Genomic DNA, 15,345 nt, shown 5'->3' on the forward strand with positions numbered 1-15,345 from the left:
AGCAAGTCTGCTAGCAAGATGACGGGGTCTTACATCACATAACAGTCATGGGAATGACATCCCCATCATCTTTGTTGTCTTCTATTGGTTAAAAGCAAGTCACAGGAAGAGATCACACAAAGGTATGAACCCAGGAGTTTGTCTTCACAGCCCTTACAGAGAAAACATGCCCAAAAAGTAACCAGAATGCAAACCAGAATGGAACCAACACTCTACTCTACATGAGGGAACTGATTCTCCAGGAGGATCCAGAGGTCTCTTAACCTGTCATTGGAGACCAGAAAGGGCAATTACCAGAAACTGTCTGCACTGGTACAGCTCACCGGAAGTTAAATTGCCCCGGAGGTTCCTCTTCTGTGAAATGATTAAATGTTGTCTAAGGTCTTTTTAGCCCCAATATCCTATGTTGACCCCTGGCCCACTGTAGGTGTTCAGTGAGCACCTATTCTATGAAGGAAGGGATGAAGGAATGAGCACATGCACGCGGCGCTGTGGGAGGTTCATGATGCCTCATTAGTGCTTCTCATCTTCTGCATCCTAAGATTTAAATCAAATTTCCCTGAATAAAAATAAACACGAGGGGAAATATCAGAAATGCTATTTGCGAATCAGCAGTAGTACGTCATCCTCACTTCCTGGCCACAAAGCCTTTCTTCTTTGAACGGGCTACACATGCTGTCTCTTCGGTAGGCTTGAAAGCCCTACTCTGCAGGCTTATTTAGGGGTCCTCCTTCTGGGAGTCCATATGAGAACATAAGCCCTGAGCATGAGGCCCAGAATTCTACCCTTCTCCAGTTTTCTCGAGTCTCTGACAGGTGAGCCAGAACCAACCAGGGCTGCCAAGTTATTGTTATTGTTTATACAGGTAAAATATACACATGATAAACATTTAAAACTATAGAAATAGTGAAATGTTCCCCAGTCCCCTCCTCCAGAGACAAGCACCATCATGGATTTTCTTGTGTTTCTTTCCAAGGACAGTCTGTGCATATTTAAGCATATATGTATATATTTTATACCACATAAATGGCAAACATGCATTAAATATTGGTCTGCCTGCTTTCCTTTCTATTCACTGATATATACTGGATGTTGTTCTTTATCAGATCAGAAATTATCTGCCTTATTTTTTTCAAATGGCTACATAATATTTCTTTGTAAGGATGGATCATAATGTATTTAACTAGCTCACCAATGCTGAGAATTTAGGTTGGGTCTAATTTTTTTGCTCGTACAAATAATGCTGCAATAATATCCCTTCCTATTTTTCGTCATGCACATATACTTGTACCTCTTTAGGATAAATTCCCAGAAGTGGTACTGCTCAGTTAAAGGGTGTGTGCAGTTTTCGTTTTGATAGATGGTACCAAACTGCAAGTCTGCTGGTTTGAGCTGGGAAGGAACTGTGACAGTCTCAGCAGCAACATAGCACGGCTGTCACAGATCAGAGCTGCCGATAGAATCTAGTCTCCATCTCCTCACTGTACAGAGGAGGGACCTGAACCATTGTGACTGAACTTCTCAGGTGCTCTCTATTCCCTCTGCACCAGCTATCCTATTGTCCAGCCTGTTCATTTGACAATCATGTACTTTGACAATACTGTTCTATACCTTCATGTAGCTCAAAGCACCTAACTTTAGCACCTAGAGAATACCATTAGCTCCACTTACTGAGTGCTTACGACGTACCCACCAGGCTCCCTGCATGTTTTCCCTTGAGTCCTCCTTATAAACCTATGAGAAAGATATTAACAACCCTTTAAATCACAAGGAAACCGAGGCTTGGGAAGATTAGGTGACTTTGTCCAAGATCTCTCACGTCTAGAAAGTAGCAGAGTCAGGATTCAAACCCCATCTCTCTCCCACGTGCAAGGTCCTTCCTGGAAATTACACTGTTCCTTGCAGGCACTCAGGAAATATGTGAGAGGAGGTTTGAGCCCATCTCAAATAACAGCTCAGTGCAACTTAAGTCCAGTTACTGGATGGTGAGCAAACCTCTCACTTGCTAGGCTGCTCCAACAGTCATTTCTGGTCCTGGCTATTGGCATTCTACTGGCAGATACTTAGAATTTAACTAAGTATTGGATGCTTCTCATAACTGTTTCATCTCTTTGCAACTTTCATTTTTTTCACTATGGCCAACTTTTGGTGCTATCTGCTATTGAGACAACACAATTTTATAGAATTTATTGGTAAAATTGGCTTAGCTTGGAGTCCTTTGTGCTCCAAATTATTATTACATGCCCTGTTTGTAAAATGATTATCTCAGACAATTTTATTCCTACATTTACACAAGTTCTTTGATAAACAACTTGCCAGCTAAGACTGATTAGAAGGGATTCTCTGATCAGGGAACTTTGTGACACGTATTATGCATTTCAAGGAATTAACACACATTTATGCATTTCTCCTTATGTGAGAACTATCAGGTATTATGAGTAAAACTGCATCCCCCACACCAAAAGCTTTTTTTAAGGGAATCTCAATTTTCAAAAACATATTATCAGCTGGGTAATAAAATCATGTATGTGATTTTCACAAAGATGTAAACAACTATCTAAAATTTTAAAAATCGGGGACTTCCCTGGTGGCGCAGTGGTTGGGAATCTGCCTGCCAATGCAGGGGACACAGGTTCGAGCCCTGCCCCGGGAAGATCTCACATGCCGTGGAGCAACTAAGCCTGTGCACCACAACTGCTGAGCCTGTGCTGTAGAGCCCACGTGCCCCAACTACTGAAGCCCACGTGCCTAGAGCCCGTGCTCCGCAACAAGAGAAGCCACTGCCTTGAGAAGCTCGCGCACCACAGCGAAGAGTAGCCCCTGCTCTCGGCAACTAGAGAAAGCCCGCGCACAGCAGCAAAGACCCAACGCAGCCATAAATAAATAAATTTATTAAAAAATAAAAATAGGACTTCCCTGGTGGCGCAGTGGTTGAGAGTCCGCCTGCCGATGCAGGGGACACGGGTTCGTGCTCCGGTCCGGGAAGATCCCACATGCCGCGGAGCGGCTGGGCCCGTGAGCCATGGCCGCTGAGCCTGCACGTCCGGAGCCTGTGCTCCGCAACGGGAGAGGCCACAACAGTGAGAGGCCCGCGTACCGCAAAAATAAATAAATAAATAAATAAAATAAAGAATAAAAATCGAACATAATCTAAATGTTCATCAGTAAGTAAATGTTTAAATATAGTACATTCCAATGAAATGATAGGCAATTAAAAGTTTACATTTCTAAATTAGGTAGAGACACAGAAAAGTTTTTTTCTAATGTCAGATGACAGAACAAAATACAAAATAGGATCCATGTTGTGGTTACAACTCTGTAATAATTACATTGAGTATATGGACAAGGATTTGATGAAACGCAAACATTACACTAGCTGTTATTAGCAAAATGGTCTAAAGTGGTTTTATAATTGATTAAATATTGGAATATACATTTTAAAGTACAAAATTAAATCCTATATTAAAAGAGATATGAAATATCTAAGTGCTTAAGGGACTCAGAGTTCAAGCAGTAAATCTAGGTTTTAAAGCAGTGATAAATCTGATCTCACTCACTTGGTTATATGAGGACCAATACCAAACATGAAAGGCCACATGACAGGAAAATATTCTTTATCAGGAACAACTTGGGCTGTGAATGGGTCTCATAAGCAAAAACCAGCCAAGTTAGGAATTCATGACTGCCTTGTTATGCTCCTTTGGTGGCAAAGGTTTCATTACCATCATCCTATAATTGTACCTAAATCGCTGCTCTTGATCTATACTGGCCAAATTTATCACTGCCATCTCTCCTGGGCCAACAGTGAAGACGAGCTATGGAGAGGAGATGGGTTTGCCTATATCCACAATCTGGTTAGAGGTTACTGCTCATATCTTTGTGCCTCATCTTTATCGTTTTTCAGTAGTTGCAGGGGTTTTTCCGTTATAATCACGTTGTAATGGGAACTATACTCAATATTTTATAATAACCTATAAGGGGAAAGAATCTGGTTGTTTTTTTTTTTGGGGGGGGGTGGGCACCGTACCACATGGCATGTGGAATCTTAGTTCCCTGACCAGGTATGGAACCCGCGCCCCCTGCAGTGGAAGCGCAGAGTCTCAACCACTGGACCACCAGAAAAGTCCCAGGGAAAGAATTTGAAAAAAGAATATGTATGTGTGTGTGTGTGTATACATATATATATATGAATCAGTTTGCTGTACACCTGAAACTAACACAACATTGTAAATCAACTATACTTCAATTACAAAAAGAGAAAAAAAAGAAAATAAATAAATAAGATTAACACCCTCCATAACATGTGCGTTTTAAGTCTTTTTAGAAAAACCCACAAAAAATGAGATGCTATACTTCTAATTCCCCAAATAAGAAATATGAACTTTGCAATTACAAGCTGACACTTTCTTTTTTTTTTTGGGTTGGGGGTACGCGGGCCTCTCACTGCTGTGGCCTCTCCCGTTGTGGAGCACAGGCTCTGGACGCGCAGGCTCAGTGGCCATGGCTCATGGGCCCAGCCGCTCGGCGGCATGTGGGATCTTCCCGGACTGGGGCACGAACCTGTATCCCCTGCATCGGCAGGCGGACTCTCAACCACTGCGCCACCAGGGAAACCCTACAAGCTGACACTTTTGAGGCGTTTTTTAAGCCACAGATTCACAACTGCTATCTGACTCAATACAAGAAATCCAAAATAGTTAACCGAAAAAATCTCACTTGTTAATCTTGTTCAAGGCTGACAGGACATCTCTGGAATGATCTCTGGACCCATGTTGCAATTATAATCTGATTCTCAGCTTTTCCTTAAGAAACAGGAGTAAGGAAATTGCTGTAGCAAGACCAAGGCTGAAGCACATCCTTGGTCTTTAGTTTAGAAATGTTCACCTCAGCTACCGTAGAGTCAGACACAGCTAAAGTTCTATTTTTTTTTGCTGAAGAATAAGAGTTGAAAACCAACCTCTGATCAAGCCACTAAATTATGCCAGCATTTAGGGCTTCTAAAAACAGTTTAATCACAGCATTGCATGCCTTGGGTTTGACTTTTTTCAAAAAAATTTCACCATTCATCTTACTATTTGGTGTGATCTACTAAAACACAACATATGCATATCCTTGACCTGAATTCTACTCCTAACTATATACCCAAGAGACACACACATTTGTTCACAAGAGACAGGTACTAGAATGGTCACAACAGCACTATTCATGATGGCACCAAACTAGAAACTAGCCAAATACCCATTAACAACATAATGGATAAATAAATTGTGGTACATTTACACAATGGAATGCTATATAGCAATGAAAATGAGCATATAAAATGCAACAAACGTAACATTGAGCAAAAGAAGCCCCTTTTTGAAAGAGTACCCACTATATGATTCCATCTACGAATAGTTCAAAAATAGGCAAAGCTGGTCTATGCTGATAGGGGTTAGAGAACTTGGAGGAAGAGTAGTGACTGGGAGGGGACTTAAGGGGGTTTGGGATACGCACTTGTAATCTGTTTCTTCATGAGGTGCTGATTACGTGGCCATGTTCAGTTTGTGAAAATTCAGTGAGCTACACACTTACGATTTGTATACTTTTCTGTATATCTGTTATACTTTACTAAAAAGTTTAAAAAATAAAAATATTTAAAAAATACACTCTCAATCCCCAGTGTTACTGTTTTATGTGTGTGTGGGGGGGGGGGGGGGGCCCAAATATTTGGCAATATGCCAAACTTAAAACATTCCGAGTAACTTTCTTAAAATTGAGTTTCATGTCTGTTGGAAACAGGAGCAAAAAGGCATTAGATGAAAAAATTGGGGGCTACATTTGAATTTTTTTTTTTTTTTTTCACTATGCGGGCCTCTCACTGTTGTGGCCTCTCCCCTTGCGGAGCACAGGCTCCGGACGCGCAGGCTCAGCGGCCATGGCTCACGGGCCCAGCCGCTCTGCGGCATGTGGGATCTTCCCGGACCGGGGCACGAACCTGTGTCCCCTGCATCGGCAGGCAGACTCTCAACCATTGCGCCATCAGGGAAGCCCTACACTTGAATTTTATAACAGAATGAATACATTGATCTACAAAGACGAAAATCTGGTTGAAGCGCTAAAAATGGGAAAGGAGGCGACTTCTCCATAAATAGTGGTCATGCTCTGGGGAAGGACAAAGGGAAGGACAGGACCAGACAAAAGCAGGGAGAATAAAGACCGAAGGCCTGAGAAATTAGAGGGAGCCCATGGCGGATTTGAAATCAACGAAGGGAATGCTTGTCGGTGGACAACAAAGGGACACAAATATGGTGTGACTGAGTCCTGGGCACTGCTACTGTGTACAGGTCACATTCACAAGGAGTTGAGGCAGTGACAGATCCAAAAATCTTTGCTAAAGCCAATGAAAATGGGTAGATGTTGGGAGGTGGGGAGGTCAATTCAGAATGCAGATATTCTCCTGTCTTATTTTCTTTTTTGGCTGCACTGAATGGCACACAGGATCTTAGTTCCTGACCAGGGATTGAACATGTGCCCCCTGCCGTGGAGGCGTGGAGTCTTATCCACTGGGCCACCAGGGAAGTACCTCTCTTGTTTTGATTCAAGAGAGTCTAGTCATTCATAAAACCTCAACCTCACTTGGGCCAAATGATTTTAAATTTAAGTGGGGAGTTAGAGGTCTCAATGGCTGGAAAATCCTGCAAAGTATCATCTCAATCTTTCGGTTGGTCATTCTTTCAATATTATCTATTGAATGCTTGCTCTGAGCATTATTTTGTGCTAGAAGCTACATGGATGAAAAAAGAGGTCCAAATTCTATTTTCAACAAGGTAAGGCACACCATTTTGTAGTGGGATAAATAGCCCATTGCTAAATTCTTTAGTTTATTGTAAATCTTATACCCAACAAGTAAGCTTCTGATCCTGGGGTAGTGTTTAAAAGCACGGACCTGGGGCTTCCCTGGTGGCGCAGTGGTTGAGAGTCTGCCTGCCAATGCAGCGGACACGGGTTCGAGCCCTAGTCCGGGAAGATCCCACATGCCGCGCAGCAACTGGGCCCATGAGCCACAACTACTGAGCCTGCGCGTCCGGAGCCTGTGCTCCGCAGCAAGAGAGGCCGCGACAGTGAGAGGCCTGCGCACCGCGATGAAGAGTGGCCCCCGCTTGCCACAACTAGAGAAAGCCCTCGCACAGAAATGAAGACCCAACACAGCCAAAAATAAATAAATTAATTAATTAAAAAAAAAAAAAAGCACGGACCCTGTGATAGTTTTTTGTGTCAACTTGGCTAGGTTTTAGTAGTCAGTTATTCAATCAAACACACATCTATATGTGTTGCTGGGAAGGTATTTTATAGATGTGGTTAACATCCACAGTCAGTTGACTTTAAGATTTTCCCCAATAATGTGGGTGGGTCTCATACAATCAGTTGAAAGACCTTAAGAGAAAAACTAAGGTTTCCCAGAGGAAGAAGAAATTCTGCCGTAAGACTAACCATTATGGGGCCCACGCAACCTCAGCTCCCACATGAAAGCTTCCAGCCCGCTGGCCTGCCCTACACACATCAGACTCGCCAGCCCCCACAACCACATAAGCCAATCCTTATTGGTTCTGTTTCTCTGGAGAACCTCGACTTATACAGACTCTGAGCAGGCCTTTTGGGTTCGAAGCTTGGCTCTACCACTTCTCTAGCTGGCTGGTTTCTGTACCTCCGTTGCTTCATCTGTAAAATGGGAATAATGACAGTACCGTACTTAACTCACAGGAACTAGAACAACCCCTAACACAGAGTTAAGTGTTTTGAAAATGTTTGTTAAATAAGTAATTCTGTGCTGCCAAATTTATTTCTTAGCTGGAAAACTTGAGCTAAGAAATAAACTCAACAATTTTTATTCCCAACAACTTGCAACCAACCAAACATGATCGCTCTTTCCCACACCAAGAACAGAACATCCTCGGAACAACAGCATCTCACCAGTTATGGATGCCTGATTGTTCTTTAGATGGTGTAGGAGCAGGGTGAGTTGCCAGGCCAACTCTATACACAGGGACAATTTGGCAAAGCTGGGGTCAGAGCACTTCTGGAACATTCTTAACTCTGCAAGTTCTCAGCTGCTCAAAACAGCTGTGTTTAAAGAGGCTCAGACTCAGCACAGAGCTATTCCTACTATTTATAAGGGTGGGAGCTTCAGAAAGGTGCCCTAATCATTCTTTGTTTCCACTATCGGTACCCTACAGCAGCTTGCCCCAGACCCTGGTGATATCCACACCAGCTTGCCCCGGATGAAAGATTGAATGGGGAATCAAAATGTTTTTATGGGCACACATTCTGGGGTAAGGGTATGACGATGGTGCTGATGGTGATAACTAACATGTATTGAGCACTTACTAGGTGCCAGACTCTGGTCTCAGTGCTATACACATATTAACTCATACAAACCTCATTGTACAGAAGAAGAAACTGAGTCCCTGAGAGAAAAATAACTCATCTAAGGAGAGACGGACAGAAAGTGGCAGGGCTCGGATTTGACCCCAGGCTTCCTGGCTCAGACCAAGGCTCTCCCTCCTATGTACATTGTCTCTGAGTCTGGATTGTGAGGAGGGAGTCGAGGTGGGAGGAGACAAGGGAACGAGCACAAAACTGGGCTGTGATTGATGGGAGGGTATGAGAGGGTCAGGGATGCTATGGTTAAGTCCATTTATTTTAAATGGAAGGAATTTCAAAGATTGAAACAGAACAAATCATATACAATATTCTTTCACAAATTTCTTTTGTTAAAGTATATAATGTGTCTGCTTTTATACATATATATCAAAGTTCATTAAATATTCATACCACAGTATTTGAACCTTTCATCTTCATATAAAAAATTTAAGACAAAGTGATTTTGAAATTATGTCTTATTTATTCACTAGCAGTGCAAGAAAATCAAACACCTTCTTGTTATTCTCATTTGACTTTATTTTATACCAACTTCTCCCTACAGGTTCTCACACTGGCAAAGATTTCCTATATTATTATACTTCTATAAGCTCCTTAGCTCAACTAAGTCTTAGAAGACTTTTCTGAAAAAATTTTCTTATAGCTCAGAAAACAAAAATGTATGAACAGGGTCAGATTCTATCAGAATTTGTTTAGTTTTGACACCAGAAGGATATCTTACATACTCTTTTCTAATAATACCAACTTCTCTGGCTCTCAATATTTATCTAAATCCTAATTTACCCCAGAGATTTGTCCACAGTTGTGATGGCCTTTGGCCTACAGTTCCCTGGAGCTGAATTCTGTGTCAGAGGAGCTATTATTATTAAGGAGGGAGAATTCTTAGATATCCATGGCAGGACAAGGAGAGGTGGAGGTACCACAGATGAAGCCAAACCAAGTCCTCAAACCAAATTTTGGCCAGTTGTGCAGACTTGTCTTGCGGAGTAACTGCTTCCAGAGGTGGAAACGTGCAGTGCATTGAGAATACTGAAACTACTCTGGCTTACATCTACATCTTGGAGAGGCTATGCTGAAAACAGCCGGTTGTTCATGTCCCATGAACATCTTTTCTATACCTAGCTGAACTCCCCAAGGGCACCCTGGAATTCTGGGTACATAAAGTCCTTCTCTGGAGCCACTTGCCTCTCCCCTCTGTCTCCCAGGCATTTTCACAGGAGGTGGGAGGGGGGCGTGCTGATTTCTCTCTATCTTCCCCATAGAAATGGGCTGGTCATACTGGCATCCCTCATCTATGAACTGACTCCCCATGGGGAAAAAATTGGGTTGGATATTCACACAGTGCTTTCACAGGACTACACCCTTAAACAAATCCATAAGTTCCTTCAAGAAGAATAAACCAACAAAACATTCCCTCCTGAAACTTTTCCTTTGGGAAATGACATGAAAACACACTTCCCATTTGAGCTTTTTCATAAGAAAAAACTTTCAGCATCAGATTTTGGGTGTTCGAATACTGAGATTCCTGGTTTTCACTCACTCTGGAGATAGATAGGTCTATTAATTTAATTAAACACATCCAGTGAACAACATTCCAGCTAGTCCTTTATAAATTCTGAGAGGCACCTCCTCAAAGCACCATCCTTTAAAAGCAGCAGGATATAGCCTACTGCTGCTGCCACTGGGTACGGCCCAGATAGTAGGACCTCACGTTGGCAGCAACCATACGTTTTGGGCAAGAGCCAACAGTCACATCACAGTCCCTCACCTTATGCATCAACCTGAGTAAAACCTAGAGGTTTCAAGGCTAGGCTAAGAGAGCCGAAAGGCTCATCGGTCAACTTCATGCCAAATATGTTGCACCGATTTGTCCTATGATGCTCTGACTGTCATTTAGCCAAGCTTCCTCCACTCCTGGAACAAAAATGCTTCTGCCTTGCTTTTTTTTTTGTTTGTTTTCTTCTTTTTAAATGAATGACCATTTAAAAGTATAAATCTATGCTAAAGAGTCACCTTTAATATCAGCTAAACAATCATCAAAGAAAACCTATCAAACAGAATGCTACTTTCTGGCTGTCATTTCACATGTCAAGACGCTGCGCGCGGCATGAAAGATGCTTAGACAGCAAGCAAGACTATGAGTGCATGGAAAGCTCTGTTGAACCCCTTTTTGTGTTTGCATTTCTGTCCATCTGCTTTCCCATGGGCAAGGAGATGCCTCTTATCACAGAGCCATCCCTGTCTTAGGTCATCAGACAATACCAGTGAAAACTGCAGGATGGATAAGCTGGCTTGGGTGTGGTCACTGGCAAAGGGAAGCACTGGTCCCCTGGCTGCCGGCTCTAAGGCCAGGAGTGGCACCCGTGGCGGGTAATCTCCACGACAGCTTCTCCCCATTTTACCACAGTCCGCATCGGCCCTAGCTACTCCCTCTAGGAACACACAGCAGACCTTCGAGGTGGGCCGCCTCGCCAGACAAAGCCGGCTACTCAGGGAGCCCGCTCAGTACCGAGGCAACCTCCACAGGTCGCCCCAGATCGTCTTGGTGGTTGGTCAACAGCAAGGGGCAGGGGGCGGTGCCGCAGCCAGAAGGTACCAAACCCAGGGGCGGCGTCTGTCTGCCGGTGCCACAGTCTAGGGGGACGCGCGACTCACACCAGGGAATTAACGGCGGGGCTCGGTTCCCCAACACAAACCCCAAGAGACGAGCACGTGCCCTGTGATTTCTCCGGGAGCATTTTCTGCACCAGAAAACTGCGCACTTCATTTCTGGGGTCGGGAGGCCCTAGTTCGCTGTCGGGCGGATACCAGTGTCGGCTATTGTTCTCCGGGTCTCCCGGGCGGGAGGCGTCCCTCATTCCGCCTCCCTGGCAGCATCTGTCACTGGACCAAGCCTTTCAGCTCTGCGAAGAAAAGGGTGTGCCTGCGGCGCTGCGGATTATCACAAAACCCTAAACGAGTCCCTACGGGCTGCCGTCAAGCCGGGAGACAAAGCTCCTCGCGGGGACAGCCAGTTCGGTCCCGGATCCGCCATCCTGGGTCCGTCGCCCGGTGCAAGAGCCACGCCCGGCCAGCCACAGGACAGCCAGGCCCATCGCCAGAGCTGAGGGTCTTCAGGCCCGAGACCCGCGACCCCAGCTGCCTGCCCCTCCCTTCCCCGGAGACCTCCCTCCCCAGGGAGACCCCTCCTCCTCACCGCGCTGGTCTCCTCCTCCCCAGTGTCTACCCGCCTCAAACCCAGGCAGTCTCCGCCCTCCAGCATCCCTCCTCCCCTCCACATTCTTCGTCAGCCCCAGCCTCGCCTCGCGCCACCTGCTCCAAGCTCCATCCCTCCCTCCTCAGACCCTTCTCTTTCCTCCTCAAACCCTAGTCTCCAGTTTACCCCTCTTCCCAGATCCAGTCACCTGTCCCCACCCAGCTTCCCTATCTCCCATTTCCCCCATCTATGCTCAAACGCAGGCCTCTCCTCCGCCTCTCTCCATCCCAGCTTCTCTCCAGCTCGGACTTCTGCCTCCTCCCCGGGCCTGGGGCGTCGACGTCTCTCGCTCGCCAAGATCGATGCATCCAGAAGGGCTCCCGCGCTGGGCTCAAGCTAAGGGACCCAGCTTGGCGCCCGCCGAGAGGGCCGGGCCGCAAAAAAGCGGCCTTTGTCGTTCAGACAGGTGCCTCGGAGGCGGCTGGCGAATCGTCCTCAGGCGTCCGCTCCGTTAGCCGGACGGGTGGACTGGCCGCCGGGTCCGGTTCAGGCTGGGCAAACCCCAACTCGGAGGGGAGAGGGACAGAGAGTGTCTGCGGATGGGGGTGGGGGCAGAGGACGGCGCCGATCTAAGACTGGGGCCGGACGGGCCCACGGCCAGCAAGCCCCCACCCAGCCTTCCAGCTATTCACTGCGCCTCGACGAGTGAGGCTGGGCGTCTACTGTGTGCTAGGAGTGAACCCCCTTCAACCAAGCTGCCTCCTCACCCCAGTTCTTTGCAATCCCACGAGCACCTATTAAACGCCTACTATGAGCAAGGCACCGCTCGGCGCTCTGGGAGCTCTGTGGGCTTACAAAGAGGAACCGATTCGGGCCCCAGTTTAGCCCGGGAAGGCTGCCGCCATTCCCAAACCACACTTCCTGCCGCGTCCACCGCAGCCGGGCCCCTAGGTGCACCCGGACCCCGGCCCTATTGTGCGCCTCCCAGAGAAACAGAGACTGTGTGAGATGGATGTCCCAGCCCGGGGAGAATAAGCCCACCGCCCACCCCGCCATCACCCACTCCTCCGGGATGCCGCGCCTGCGAGGGTCCGTCGGTCGGTGGGTTCTCCTCCGGTCTCGCCGCGGCGCCGGAGCTGCGGGTGCTCGGGGCGGCGGCGGCTGCACGCTCGCTCGCTCGCTCGATCGCCGCCTTGGCGCGCCGGGCGCTGGAGTCAGAAGCCGCGAGCAGGGGAGGGGTCTTGGGTGGAGGCTGGAGGCGTCCTCGGCCAATCACTGAAGCGACGGCTCCTCCCCAGAGCTCCCCACCTCTCGCTAGCAGGTTAGGGAGAGGCGGGGACCGGCGGCGCCTGGCATCCTCGGCGCCTCTCGCGGCTGCCGCTTTGGGACTACAACTCCCGACAGGCCCTGCCGCAGGGCCAGGGTCCGAGAGGGGACGGAGGACGCAGCCCGAGAACCCGCCGACCTCCTGGCGCCCTTCTCCGCGTTCCTTTGGATTTCCATGGTGACTCAAGACACTTCACAAAGCCCGGGCGCTTGGACGCGCTGATGCACGGGTCCCCCTGGGACGGCTACCGCCTCCCCTCCCCCTGCAGGACCCCACCCGAGGGGCTGAAACAATGCCCCAGTCGCCTCTCCCGGGCTGCTGCCGGGCTTCCCCTTCCCTGCAGGCCGGGCTAAGGCCGCCTGGTTCCCGCCAAGACCCAGTCCGACGCCTTCGAAATGGGCGCCCGGCTGAATTGCAGGATGGAGGGGGCGGGGGTGTAGTTGTAAGAAAATGTTCTTACGTACAACGTGGACGGCCACTCGGGGCCGCCTAAGTTCGCATCTGCACCTTCTGGGGCCTGGAACCCGGAGTTCATAATCTCGGCCAGCGCTTCTCCATCCAGAGCTCTCAGGTCTAGCTGCCTGTCCTATTTCTGACACCTCCTTTCAGGGCGTGGTGAAGACTCTGTAAGTGTTTTATAATTCAATTTACATTAGCGTCACCTTTTTTCTTCACGTTTTGAATACACGCAGAATTTAACAAAATCAACAAGTCTAAAAAAGAGAGAGGATCACCATGCCTTTACAACCTTCCTGATTCCCTCTCAGTCCTTCACCGTTTATCTGTTATTTCAGTAGTTGTAATAATAGCTTAGATATGGTTTAGTAATTTGCCTCTTTTCACTTATTGTCACTCCAAAAGCGTTGCTATTGATACGGTGTTAAAATGCAGCATTGAGTCCTCACTCCAACCCCATACCGGGGTCCCTGGGGAACCCCAAGGGGCTGCTGTAGAAGCCCCTCCCCTGCCGGGCTCCTGGGAAGGGGTGAAGAGGAGGGAGTTCCCTGGCTGTAGCCGCACAACCATGGCCCTGAGAGATGTTTCTCTCTGCAGGATATATTCAAACAAAACGATGCTTCACTACTCTGGAGGGTCCCTCCTCCCCATCTCAGCAAAATCTACCCGGGCCCCGGGCCCCCGCAGAGCCCACCGAAGTGAGGTCGCCTTAGGCCACTTGCTCAGTACTCCTCTGCGGTGGGCTCAGGGCCTGGAGCAGGCCAGGCTGGCATTTGGGCCTCACTTCTGGATTACCACCATAGAATCTCCACTTCTCCTGGGAGGAAGGTTTACTTCTTTGCCCCCTCTCACATCGTAAGCTTATGCAGGGAGCCCCCAAATGAGCCTAGGGACTACCTCAAAGCATCCCCAACCCAGAGGAGCATGGGGATGTGCCTGTGAAAACCAGGGGGGCGTGGCTCCTCCTTCCCCCACTGCTCCAGCTTGGGGCACTGCCGTAGGGATTCCCCCAGGCTGGCCAACTTCTGCGCTGACCCAGGGATTTAGGTAAAATGGGTTGAGCTGGAGGGAGGTGGAATGGAGCCCAGAGGCGGCTCACCGCAGCTGGGTCTGCTGGAAAGTTCCAGGCCGCACATTTTGCCTAAAGGGAGAGAAAGCCCTCTAGTGGCAGTAAGCTTTTTCTGCAGCATTTAGTGAACCTCATGTTTGGATTCCTGCTTCCTTGCTTTACTGGGCCTACCTCCCTTGGTCAGAAAAGAAATGCCTGGAGGTTATTTTCAGGCTTGGGACATTGCTGAAAGTCGCACCCAAACCTGAGGTTGTAAGTAGCCCCGATAGTTGATTTTAGTTGTATTTATTTATTTTTAATTTAGGCTCTCTCTTGGGAAGTAGAAGGAACGCAGGGCTTGGGGGTTCACACATCCCTAGGTTGGAATCCTTGCTCTTCTTTCTGGACATTTGACCTTGGGAAAGTTACTTAGTCCATCTGAACCTTAGCTCCCCACAGAGCGTGGGGACCATAATATATTCTTTTAACCTTGCTGAGAGAATTACATGAGGAAATGCATATAAAAAGGCATAGCACTCTACCTGGCATATAGCATGTACTCAACAAATGTAGCTATTATTGTTCATTTATTCAGCAATAGTTGTTGAACAGTGTGAGGGATATAAGAATATGACACTCCCATTATAACAGCCGCAAAAGGCAGTATGCTGTCACTTTTATTGTAAAGCTCCTATGACCAACTGAGGTGAAGTGGAATGTCAATTCAGACAAGAGAAAAATCAGTTCTGAACAGCTCGTCAGAGAATGGAGGCACTGAATTTGGATTTCACCTGGATATTGATTTCCTGAAGGGTTCTAAGCAGAGGTCTGAGATTCCAGGATGAAGGAGTGAAAGTTTGTGGACAGAAAAGCTGAGGGGTGTTTGGAAGACAGCTG

The 15,345-nt window shown here is 47.4% G+C and overlaps 1 protein-coding gene across 1 annotated transcript in view; it reads right to left on the bottom strand.

Annotated features, from left to right (window-relative positions):
• Window positions 1-14,299, bottom strand: part of DPYSL5 (dihydropyrimidinase like 5) — a 90,329-nt gene extending 76,030 nt beyond the window's left edge. Inside the window, exon 1 of the mRNA XM_022574254.2 lies at window positions 12,681-14,299. The gene's annotated coding sequence lies outside the window, so the exon portion shown is untranslated. The remainder of the gene's footprint in view (window positions 1-12,680) is intronic.
• Between the last annotated feature and the right edge of the window lie 1,046 nt (window positions 14,300-15,345).

The sequence above is a fragment of the Delphinapterus leucas genome, chromosome 13 (assembly GCF_059928025.1).
Source record: "Delphinapterus leucas isolate spDelLeu-1000000601 "Yukka" chromosome 13, BTC_Dleu_Yukka2, whole genome shotgun sequence".
Classification (NCBI taxonomy): domain Eukaryota; kingdom Metazoa; phylum Chordata; class Mammalia; order Artiodactyla; family Monodontidae; genus Delphinapterus; species Delphinapterus leucas.